Here is a 12,500-nt window from a genome sequence, read left to right as displayed (position 1 = left end):
AAAGAAAAAAAAAACGAGAGTAAATTTTAACTTTTGACAAGTGGCTGACTCTATCACATGTCTCTGTGTGTATGAATATCTATATGTGTGTATGGGTGTCTGTATGAGTATGTGTGTGTGTCCGTGGGTGAATGAGTAAAATCTCCCTGCGTTGACTGTGTTGTGTTGTGTTGTGTTTCGACCCCAGCATGAGGGAGAAGCAGGAGGCTAAGTCTGTGTGCGTGTTTCCCATGATTGAAGCCTATCATGATGTAATCAAATCAGGCTTAGGTCTCTTAATGGTGGCTTTGTTGCACTCCCCCACTGCCTCAACAACGAAGACCCCACTACCACCCAACTGATTTCATACCTGCCAATGTGTGTGTGTGTGTTGTGTGTGTGCGTGTGTGTGCGTGTGTAATCTGGAGACTATCCCAGACTTGTGTGATGAAAGTGATGAGGGCCGGGTGGTCGGGAGGCAGGGCTGCCATCCTAGAGGATGCTGGGATTAACGGAGCCCTGGGCACAGAGCGGAGGGACGCTGTGATCGCACCATGGCAGTGGCACACACACACACACACACACATACACACTCACACACACACACACTCACACAAAAACGCACACACACACACACCACATGGCCAACACTCTTGTGCCTCCTGTCAATCGCTCAGCCCATCGGTTTCTCTATCCTGATATCTGTTCTGCATGTATTTAAAAAGAATGAATGTGAATAAAACACGCTTTTATTTAAAAAAAAAAAAAACGGAAATACAAAATTATCAGTGTGTCAGAAAATACAAAATGTATATTTACATCACATGATCCTCTACTATGTCATCCCCCCCCCCCTCTCTCTCTGCTGCATGTCCCTTTGAAATGACAGCAGTAACAAGACATGATAGGTCAGAGTGATTTGATGTCTTAAGCTGTTATGTCGCCGGCCTAAAGGCATTCTTTTTATAGCGCACCCACAGACAGACACACACACACACACACACACACACACACACACACACAAAAGACGATATCAGCTGAATTTTCCCATTTCATCCTCCACTGAGAAATGAGTGGTTAATTTAAAAACCTCTTTCACATGGACAAAGGGCAGCCCTGGAAACCCATAGGGCTTGAACAATGTGTCAGTATGTGTGTTTGAGTGTATGTTTGTGTGTGTGTGTGTGTGTGTGTGTGTGTGCAAAAAACAGAGCGAAAGAGAGGTGTGTGTGTGTGTGTGAGAGAGAGAGAAAGATATCAAAGCATTTATTAGTGCCTTATTGGAAGAGAAAGAATGTTAACAGCTTGTCACAAATTGAGGTATTATGTGGATTGATGAGCATCCCCCTAACACACACACACACACACACACACACACACACACACACACACACACACACACACACACACACCAAAGTTTACAGGGAGAAAAACAACCCATAACTCCCCCTAGTGGCCACCTATAGTAGTACTCTGCAGAGGGGGCAGGGACGGGATCCTCCCAGACAGTGACAGCAATAACCCTAATTGAAAGCAGGGTGTCATGGCAACTACAGGGGTGGGGTGGGGTTAGCGGAGTCACGGAAAATCACAAATAGCAGTATGTGTATGCTAAGGGGCTCACAATGGCTTATGCAGGTCACTCAGTGGCCAACGACACCTGCCCACAATTATCCTAACAAACACACTTATGGGGTTAAAGAACAGCAGCCTGAAAGGAATTTGGCCCCATTCTGCCTATAGGAACCTGAGTCCATTTTGAGCGTTTGTGTGTGTTTGTGTGTGTTGGTGTTTAATGCGTTAGCTGTGAGAGACGGCGGTGATGTGAAGGGGCGTCTCGTGACCTCTGGGGAGCAGGTGATGCTGACGCTGTTATGAGCGCCGCCCCTGTTTTTGTTTTGGTTCCTCGTCTTTCATGATCTACAACAAGCTTTTGTTGATGGTGTCAACAGTAAGTGTGTGGGCAGTGTGTACACGCCAAGTGCAGCGGGGCCCGGGCAAAACAATCAACCCCTGTGTGTGTGTGTGTGTGTGTGTGTGTATGTGTGCGTGTGTGTGTGTGTGTTCAACACAACACTGACTTAACAGCCAGAGCCGCTTTCTCCACATCCATACACACACACACACACACACACACACACACATAACTGCCCGGATTAGGAGCACCAAATCCCTTCATTTGCACGGAGCGATGTGTATGTGTGTGTGTGGATTACCAGTGTGAAGAAAACAGGTGTTTCTGACATCCCCCCCCCCCACGCCACCGCTTGCCTGCCCCCCCAACAAACACACACACACACACACACACACACACACACACACACACACACACACACACACACACACACACACTTATCCAAGAGCCCTCTCTCTCAGACCCACACACACCACACCTCAGCAGACCTGGCTTACAGGCTCATCCATGGATAGATAAGGCAGCTGATTGTGGATCCAGTGGGCCAGATCAGACCCACATCTGAGCCACATCCCCCCAGTCCAGTCCTCTCCTCTCCCGCCCTGCAGGCCACAGCAGTGACTTCTGATCCCAGGGCTACAGGGGGAGGAAGTGATCTGGCTTTGCGTGACTTGACCTCTCGGACGCCTGGACCCCTAATAGCCTCTGACCCCCACCCCAGGCACTCCGGCCTTGTCCTCGCCACGGTAACAGATGACATGTCAATCATGGGACCAACCGCTCGCTTGTCCGCACCCGCTCTGAAGGTCACACTCACCACTGGTGTGACCTTCATAGAGAGGAGATGAGGCAGAGTGGTGGGGGAGGGGAGGGGAGGGGGAGAGGGGGGGATGGGCGCAGCTGCTACACAAGGGGAGGGAGGGGGGACCAAGACAGAGAGGACGATAGAGAGAAAATATAGAGGTGCAGAGAGCAGAGCAAATCCTGTGTGTGTGTGTGTGTGTGTGTGTGAGCATGAACATGATAGAGGAAAACAGCACAGACCAGAATGTCATCAGCAGCCTGAAGGATTCATCCACACACACACACACACACGCATGTACACATACGCTGTGAATGCACTGCGCTGCATGGCAAACAACTTGCGAACGGGATGCCTTTGCCATGTAGGGCTGTGCATGTGATAAAGCTCAGCTCTGCTATCAGAGGATTCACTCCAGATGCCTGCTGCTGCTCTCTCTCTGTCACACACACACACACACACACACACACACACACACACACACACACACACACACACACAAACACACGCACACACACTCAAAGGCTCTGTCTCTGTCGCCATGGCAATGTTTGTGTGTTATGTTTCTGCACTCTCTGCTCCAGTCAACACAAATGTGTGTACACGCGCACACATACACACACACAAACACACACCTCTGGCAGCATAAGATACATTTTTAAAACACAGGGATGATTTGTCTAAATGAGTGTAGACTGCGCTGACAGAGTGGAATGTAAACACACACCTACACACACACACACACACACACACACACACACACACACACACAGTCACATGCATGATGACAGTGGGAAGACATGTAGTGTTCGGGCTTCGCTGCTGGTAGTCCTGAAGTGAAGGCTTTATGATCAGCTGTAAAAACCTTGTGTAATGGGCAGTGCCAGACTACTGTTGTTCCGCTCTGTGTCTGTCCAGTTCCAGTAACACACACATACACACATGCACACACACACACACACACTTAAACGCTCACATGCTTATATTATCACCACGCCAGCCAGTCCCAGTAAACCACTTAACTGTGGGTGTGTTAGTATATGTGTGTGTGTGTGTGTGTGTGTGTGTTTGGGGGGGGAGGGGGGGCCCATCAGGACTGCCTATGCATAGGGCCCAGGATCTTGTGCTACACCCCTGTGTGTGTGAAAGTAAAACAAATTAACTGTTAAGCAGGACAAATGACGGCCTTTTCACAAAAGGTGTGAGTAGGGATTGACTAGTATGCTTGTGTGTGTGTGTGTGTGTGTGTGTGTGTTATGAGGCAAAGCCGCTGGCAGCTCAGCTCTCCACAGAGTTGAAGAGCAGAGCTATTTTTCTCACACACGTGTGCTAAGATTGTCTGTGTCAATCCTCCGAGACCACTGCTCCTCAGGACCCTGAGAGCCATGCCAGAACGACAGAGCACTGCGGGCGGAGAGAGAGAGAAAGAGAGAGAGAGAGAGAAAAATAAAAACAAAGATAGAGGAGTGGTGGGAGAGGAAGAAAAACACAGAAAGAAAGAAAGAGAGAAAAAAAGGAAGAGAGAAAAAGAAAAGGGAGGAAAGAGGCTTTAAAACCAGAGAAGACTGCTCTTTTCAGGAACAAGCGGAACATTCTGAACAACATTGCGATCGTGATTCACAGTTCACCCCATTCAGCTAGCCATCAATCAAAAAACCAACAAAAAATACAAAAAACTAACCTTCTCAAACTCAAAAATAGATATGCATGGAAAAATATTTACTATTGATTAATGCCCAGAATAATGGAAGTATTTCTATTCCATAACTATTCCACATTAATGTTTACTACACTCCCCCCCCCCCACACACACACACACATCTGTCATTCACATTATTGAAGATGAAAACATTTGACGAATTAGTAAGGTATGAACTCTGATCTCAGACAACTGAGCATGCAGTTGTCTGAGTTCAGAGTAGAGGATACCACTGTGACTTTACTTACCTTTTTAAACATCTAGAAAAAATGCTGACTTTTCCTTCTAACACAATTTGACCTCATATTTTAACCAGCTGGCTCCTAGAACAGTTTGACTTGAGTAATAATCTGGTGGGCTGGATTCTTCACGTTTAATCAACAGGACTGTCCATAGGTTGCTCCTGAACTGGCTCTCCATAAGGATAGGACATCCTAAAGGACATTGATTGATTGATTGATCGATTGATACTTTATTTGTCATTTTCACAACATGGGAGCATGAGGAGAACGAAATAAGAACTCAGGTCTCGGTGCCAACCAACTACTCATCCAAGCACACCAGCAGTTTTTGCATTGCGTTGCCAGGGACTCTTTGCTAAGGTCTCGCCACTAAACAGTGAGATGTCCTCGTAGTGTACCATTGAAATTACAGTGAAATACTGCGCATTTGTCTTTAGACCGATTTTTTCTTGGTCAGTGGCTTATCATTTTCAGTGGCGTCAAAATAGCCATTTGTGATCATGTGCCTGACCACCACACCTCGGTTTTACATCGACATGCCTGTGAGCGTGCAAGGCGTCTAGCAGAATACTAACAACTGCACTGACCTCAAACCAGGAAAAACACTTGTATTGCGCCTGGCGCCTCGATGCATCTGCTGTAAGATAGGGCCATTAATGGTTTATGACTGGACCCCTAAGTACGTCTATGCGGGTCTTAGCTGCCAATGTAGTGAGTGTTAAGATGAATGATGCATGATAATTGTCTGTTTCTACATGTGTGTATGAAGTATAAATAAGTATATATACCCTTATGATCCCCGGAAGGGAAATTTGGTCTCTGCATTTATCCCAATCCGTGAATTAGTGAAACACACTCAGCACACAGTGAACACACAGTGAGGTGAAGCACACACTAATCCCAGCGCAGTGAACTGCCTGCTACAACAGTGGCGCTCGGGGAGCAGTGAGGGGTTAGGTGCCTTGCTCAAGGGCACTTCAGCCGTTCCTACTGGTCGGGGTTCGAACCGGCAACCCTCCGGTTACAAGTCCGAAGTGCTAACCAGTAGGCCACGGCTGCCCCCACGACTGCAATGACTTCACTGCAAACCAAACTTACCTATGGGCCCAAATAAAGGAAGCCGAACCTGCTTGAAGGAAACATTGAACTAAACTGAGACCAGCTGAGTGTGTGTGTGTGTGTATTTGTAAATATGTGGGTGGGCAGTGGGTCCTTGCCTTTTTTCTCCGTATGTGACACTAACATGTGTTTAGCGTGTGTGTGTTTGTGTGTGTGAATTTAATTATATGCTTTATTGGAGTGCATACATGGCCATACAAGGCCAGGGGCTATTTCTATTTCTATTCTTATCCCTCCCGTCTTTTCATGTGTCCAAGACTATGCATGCATGTGCAAGATATGTGTGTGTGTGTGTGCGAGTAGCTACAGTATGTGCTCTATGAGTGTGTTTACATGTAGAGTGTATGTCAATATGTCATATCATGGCAGGCGCCTCATATATCAGAATCTTGTGCAAGATAGAACATTGCCTACAAACACAGTAGGCACACACAGTCACACACAGACACACACACATACACACACACACACACACACACACAGCCTTAATAGAAGTGCATGTTAGAAGCACTCCCAGCAGCTCGAAGATGCAGCGCTGCATTCCATTAAATTTGAAAGACACACTCTGTGTTATAAAGAGTGAAATCATACACTCCCAGCTCCTGTTCAACATTCAGCTCACTGGACAACACCTACCAAAAACACTTCTAGTTGTTGTTCAATGTTCAGATGCCATTAAAACGACTACAAGAGCACTCCAGCCCCTACACAATATTTAGCTTAACAAAAAGTACAAACACAAGCCTTAACACAAGCCTTAACACAAGCCTTAAAACAAGCCTTAACACATAGCATATGGAGAAAGTGTGTCGCAAAAATGCACTCCCCCACAAATTGATCATAATGTTCACTCGTGCATGTGCACATACACACATATACACACAAACAAACAAACAAACACACACACACACACACACACACACACACACACACACACACACACACACACACACACACAAACAAAAACACTTGCACTACACACACACAGGCATATAGAAAAGCACAGCCTTTAGGATTTGCTCTCCGATCAGTCTACTTGTGTGTGGCATGGCATTTTTTATAATCTGAAGACAAAGAACACAAAGAAAACAGCAAACACACAGCAAAAGAACAGTAGTTGAGCAATAGCGGCTACGCACGCTGAAACAACTGTTACTCATTAGCCTATATTAGCCCTGTGTGCTCTCTCTCTCTCTCTCTGTCCAGTGAAGTAAACTGCCCTGATGTGCAAGCAGTGGCGTTGGAGACGCAGTATGAACCCAGTGAGCTCGGGCAGTAGCGGTGGCGGTCACTATGATCCAAGAATCAGGGCGGGCCTGCAGCACTCTGCGGAACATGATTGGGTTTCCAGAGGGGCCTGTGCAATCAAACTGTACATAAACACCCCTCACACACACACACACACACACACACACACTCACACTCCATCCCTCTGCGTCAAAACAGTATGGGAGAGTGAAGTGTGGTGGAGGGGGCAGACTGACAGGCTATCTATACATCTGTCAGCATGGCCCTATCAAGTCTCTCTCTCTCTCTCTCTCTCTCTCTCCCCCCTGTTGCGTGAGCTCCCCCTCCCTCTATCGCTCTCTCACACACACGCACACACACACTGTCCCTTCCTCTCTCTCTCTCTCACACACACACACTCTCCTGTCAAGTCAAGTCAAGTCAAGTTTATTTATATAGCGCAGTTCATACACAGAGGTCATTCAATGTGCTTTACATAAACAAAACCAAACAATAATAACAAATAAAAGCATAGAAGGGCAATATAGTCAAAGAATAGTTAAAAGGTAAAGATCATAATAAAAAGAAAACATAAAACACAAGGTAAAATCATTAAAAAATAAAGAATAATTAGTAAGCAAAAACAAAGGCAAAAGTAGTAAAAAAAGTAATAAAAGACAAGGTAGAATAATTATCAAGGCAGATTCAGAATTTGTAACTCGGCACAGTTAGCAGAAAGCATCTGAGAACAGTTTGGTCTTAAGTCTAGATTTAAAACTGGCTACAGTTGGGGCCTTTTTGATGTCATCCGAAAGTTGGTTCCACAGCTTAGCCGCATAGCAGCTAAAAGCTGCTTCACCATGATTAGTTCTAACTGTAGGTTTGACTAGCAGGTTTTTCACCTGGGACCTGAGAGGACGAGAAGGTGTGTACTGCTGAAGCATGTTTGACAGGTATTTAGGTCCTGCTCCATTTACTGATTTATAAACAAGCAATAGTGCTTTAAAGTCAATTCTATGACTTACTGGAAGCCACTTCATGTGGCTGTTGAAATTTAGATCACTGTCAATTAATACACCAAGATTTTTAACAGTATCCTTTGCCTTCAACCCTTTTGTGTCAAGGAGAGTGGCAACCCACTCTCTCCAAGTCTTTCTCCTTTTTACCAAATATAATTACTTCAGTTTTTTCTTTGTTCAGCTGAAGAAAAATTTGAGACATCCTGCTCTCTCTCTCTCTCTCACACACACACACTGTCCCTTCCTCTCTCTCACACACACACACTGTCCCTTCCTCTCTCTCTCTCTCACACACACACACTCTCCTGCTCTCTCTCTCTCTCTCTCTCACACACACTCTCCTGCTCTCTCTCTCTCTTTAGATCTGTCTGTCTCTCCTGTTTGTTCTCACACACACCCTATTCCTCACTCTGTCTCTTGCTCTCTCTCTCTCTCTCTCTCTCTCTCACACACACACACTCTCCTACTCCCTTTCTTCACCTGTCTCTCCTGCTCGCTCTTACACACCCTATTCCCCTCTCTCTCTCTGATACACACACACACACACACCCACGCACACACACACACACACACACACACACACACACACATTCTTGGCAGGTTTACATCAGCGACATTCTAGAGCAGGCCTGTTTACAGGATGACCAGCATGCTGACTGGGTTACGTAGCAGCGCTGTTTCAAAACACCAGCTCCTCACATGGCTCTCCAACACGCACACACACTTGAACATGCACACACATGCACACACACACACGCAGACTCAAACAAACAGAGCAGTGGCATCCAGGTGGGACATTTCACGGTTAATGAGAGAACCAACAGTCTGCTGCTGTCATTTGATGTGTGTGGGTATGTATGCATGTGTGTGCATATGTGTGTGTGTGAGGGGGGCGGGGGGGGGGGGGGGGGGGGGGTAGGGGTTGTTATGATCGTTCCCCTGTGGGAAAAGCAAAGAAAAAAGTGTGTGTGTGTGCATGACATATGTTTGCACACGCAACAGAGATGGGCTGCTGGAACCATAACATAGACCTGGGGGGTGTATCATTCGTCTATCCTCCCTACGTGAACACACACACACATACACACACACACACACACACACACACACGCAGACGCACACAAATACACACACCCACATAGGCGAAGCTGACTGATTAATGGTGACTCTGACACTCCCTCTGGCTGACTCCTGTTTTTTGCTGCTGTTGAAGAGTAAGTTTAAGGGCAGCAGGATTTATGTGAATGTGTGAATGTGTGTGTGTGTGTGTGTGCATGTTGCACTGATGTAAGTGTGGCAAAGGTTACCACTCAGGCTAAAGAAGCCATGGCTCGGTCAAACTCCAGTTCCAGTTCTAGAAAAGCAGCAGACCAGATATAGTAATAAATTCTATGTTTACCCAATAACCTTATAAGCATTAGGATCACATGAATGTTTTTTTGCACTTTTTTTTATAAATATGCATTGTCCTTCACAGTTGGATAATATAATACTAATGTTAGATGAGATGATAGTCTTGCTGGTGACTTAGGCCAACTTGTATTGCTCGCAGTGAGTGGAGCAGTACTGAGGAGGGCAAGACACTGGCCTTCAAGGAAGCACTAAGCATTGTGGGAACAAGAGGCAGTTTCTGGACTACAATCCTCTGGTTACCAAAGGATCTAGAAGGGTCATATACACACACGCACACACACATAAGCTCACTCACACACACACACAGAAATGCAATCCGCACTGAAAATTTCTCCTTTCTGATGGTCACACTTAATGTCAAACAAACACACCCACATTGGGGAGAAAGCTGCTGGCAGGTGAAGGTCTGCGAATGTGTATGTGTACACAGCCTTACTTGATTATGTGTGTGTGTGTATGTGTGTGCCCGTTTGAGGTTTCACGAACATGTTTACATTTGGTTGAGTGCCTTTGTTTGTGCGGAGGTTGAATGTCCTCAAGCTTTTGCATGTGTGTATATCAGTGATCCATATCTATGAAATGGGTTTGTGTGTGTGTGTGTGTGTGTTTGTGTGTCTGGCTCAAGGCTTCATCTAGCGTGTAGTACAGGGACACCCAACTCATGCACACAGCTGGCTGAATACCCCGATATTTCACCCCTAACACACATACCCACAGACAAACGTGCAACTAGGCGCCCTGGCATTTCACCCTAAACACACACACACTGCTTAATCTCAATATTTAGTCCTCAGTGCTCTTTCCTTGTGAAACTGTGAATCGCACAGTCATGTGGCCCCAATAAATACAATAAGTTGGCACTGTGTGTGTGTGTCTGGAAATAGCTCTGTTTATATATATCAGCCTTGATGAGTGTGTTGTTGCACATCTATCTGACAGAGGGAATATGGTTAGTGTATGTGTGTATGCCAATGTATTTAAATGTGTGTGGCGAGACAGGCTCAGGTCAGCGATATCTTAAGCCCCCGGAATGAGCCGTGGGGTGTGAAAGTGAGTGTGTATGAGTGTGTGTGTGTGTGGTCAGTTTCCCATTGTTGAGGCTAAACTTGGTGTTGGCAGAGTCAGCTGACTGGTCTTAAAGAGGTGCGGTTCTCGAGCCAAACGGCCACCAAATACAGCACGACTGAACCACAAGGGCATGGCTATTTCTGGGTCATTCCCTCTCTCTCTCCTTTCCTCCCTAATGCCCAATCCCTTCCTCCTTGTCTCTCTCTCTCCCTCTCTCTGCTCTCAACCCACCCCTCATCCCCCTCTCTCTCCATCCATAACCTTTTATACCTTTTCTTTCTCACCTCAACTGCCACTTTTCCTTCTCTCTAACCTCAACCTTCTTCCTTCCTGCTTTCTTTTTCCGTCTCCTCTCTCTCTCTCAAATCCCTTCTTCCCTCTCTCTTCGTTGACTCAACATCGTCTTTGTCTATCAACCCAATCACTCTGTTTGCCCCTTCCACCAGTTTTCATCCCTCTCTCTCTCTCTCCCCCTCCCTCTTTCCCTTCACTTCTTGCCAATCTCACACTGGGCAAGTTCAACCTTCCAAGGAAACACGACACACTCACACACTCTTCCACGAAATAAAAGCCCCTCTGGCTGGAGGCTGCAGATGCACCCCCCACTACCTCCCCTCCCTCTCCCCAGCTGACTGCTTGGCAAATGGGCTGTAAATTCAATCTGGCACACACGCTGCACTGGAGCTTTTCATATAATATAGAGAGAGGGAGAGAGAACAAACAGCACTGTCCATCTGATATTTAATGCAGAGAATACCCCCTTCACACACACACACATGGAGAGAGAGAGAGCAGAGGACATTGAGGACAGAATTTCCTAGTCTTGATTGTTTGGAGAGAAAGAGAAAGAGAGAGAGAGAGAGAGAGAGAGAGAGAGAGAGAGAGAGAGAGAGAGAGAGAGAGAGAGAGAGAGAGAGGAGAGAAAGAGAGAAATAAAGGGGCGAGTCTGCCTCCTCTGGTCATACTGGATAAAATATGGCAAAAATGCCTGCAATTTTGCAATTCAAGCTGAGCCAACAGGGGGAGCCCAGGAGCACTCCTGCCGACAGTGGGCTATTTTTAGCGCAACGGGGACTAGGGGATTTATTTATAGTGCTTCTGAGCTACGTCATACAAACACATACTGTGGCATTCACACATGCACTCACGGGCTGATGCATCCACACACTGCACCCGGAAATAGAAAATACCATACAATTTGTATATAGGGCAACATAGGCCTATGCTAAACGCAGAAACATTGATTTTCTGTCCGAAAATTTGTGATAAAAAAGGTTGAAATCATTCATCTGGTCCAGCGCCTCAAGCGCGTCAGCGTGACAGAATCCTTAATATGATTTGAACAAAATGCCCGTATTGTGGAAACCAGCACTGCGCAGAGCGTTGGCAGGCGGGTTGACCTTGCATCTCTGAATGATTGGTCACCTGACTGCGCTGGATCTGGTGCATCAGCTGGCCGCTCCAACACACTTTACGCACATCCCACGAGAGGAATAATAAATTATGGAGCATCTCTGCAGCACGCGCACACACGCTTGTACAAACACACACACACAAACACGGTCCCCAGCATTAAATCAACACAACCGAGTCAAAATATGAAAGCCTCATGCTTGAGCAATTTAATCATCATTCATCTTAGTGCAGACTATCCACTGAGGGAACTGTAAATAAATTACTACAATCCAAGCAAATGTAAAATGCGATTTGTTCTGTACTGAATCACATGAGCATTCTGAGATTCCTTGTGTCCAATAAATAGCATATTGATTGTTTACAATAATACTGCCTCTGTGGTAAAACCAATCTTACCGACACCAACAGAATACATGGATGTGAGGGGTGATAATGTGGTGCACTAGCCCCCCTAGTGGTGAAAGGAGAGAATGCAACCACGCTACAATCAGCCACAATCAGCTCATCGCCCTTCCTACTGCACCATAAGTAACCACAGTAGAAATCACAACAAATGGCGCTCCATCAGACACAGTGACGGATCAAAAGCATGTCAGCTACA

The 12,500-nt window shown here is 46.2% G+C and overlaps 1 protein-coding gene across 5 annotated transcripts in view; it reads right to left on the bottom strand.

Moving 5' to 3' along the window:
* Window positions 1-12,500, bottom strand: part of arhgef37 (Rho guanine nucleotide exchange factor (GEF) 37) — a 42,063-nt gene that overhangs the window by 2,946 nt on the left and 26,617 nt on the right. For 3 of the 5 annotated variants that reach the window (XM_042062080.1, XM_042062078.1, XM_042062079.1), the window contains exon 14: window positions 12,081-12,500. This exon is cut by the window's right edge and continues 1,214 nt beyond it. The exons of 1 other annotated variant lie outside the window; for it this stretch is intronic. The gene's annotated coding sequence lies outside the window, so the exon portion shown is untranslated. Of the gene's footprint in view, window positions 1-4,500; window positions 4,518-12,080 lie in introns of those variants that run through there. One more of the 5 variants, XR_006022420.1, reaches the window with a different exon arrangement.

The sequence above is a fragment of the Alosa sapidissima genome, chromosome 14 (genome assembly GCF_018492685.1).
Source record: "Alosa sapidissima isolate fAloSap1 chromosome 14, fAloSap1.pri, whole genome shotgun sequence".
Taxonomy (NCBI): Eukaryota; Metazoa; Chordata; class Actinopteri; order Clupeiformes; family Clupeidae; genus Alosa; species Alosa sapidissima.
Note: the sequence above shows the minus strand (reverse complement) of the source record. Positions and strands in the feature narration are given on the sequence as shown.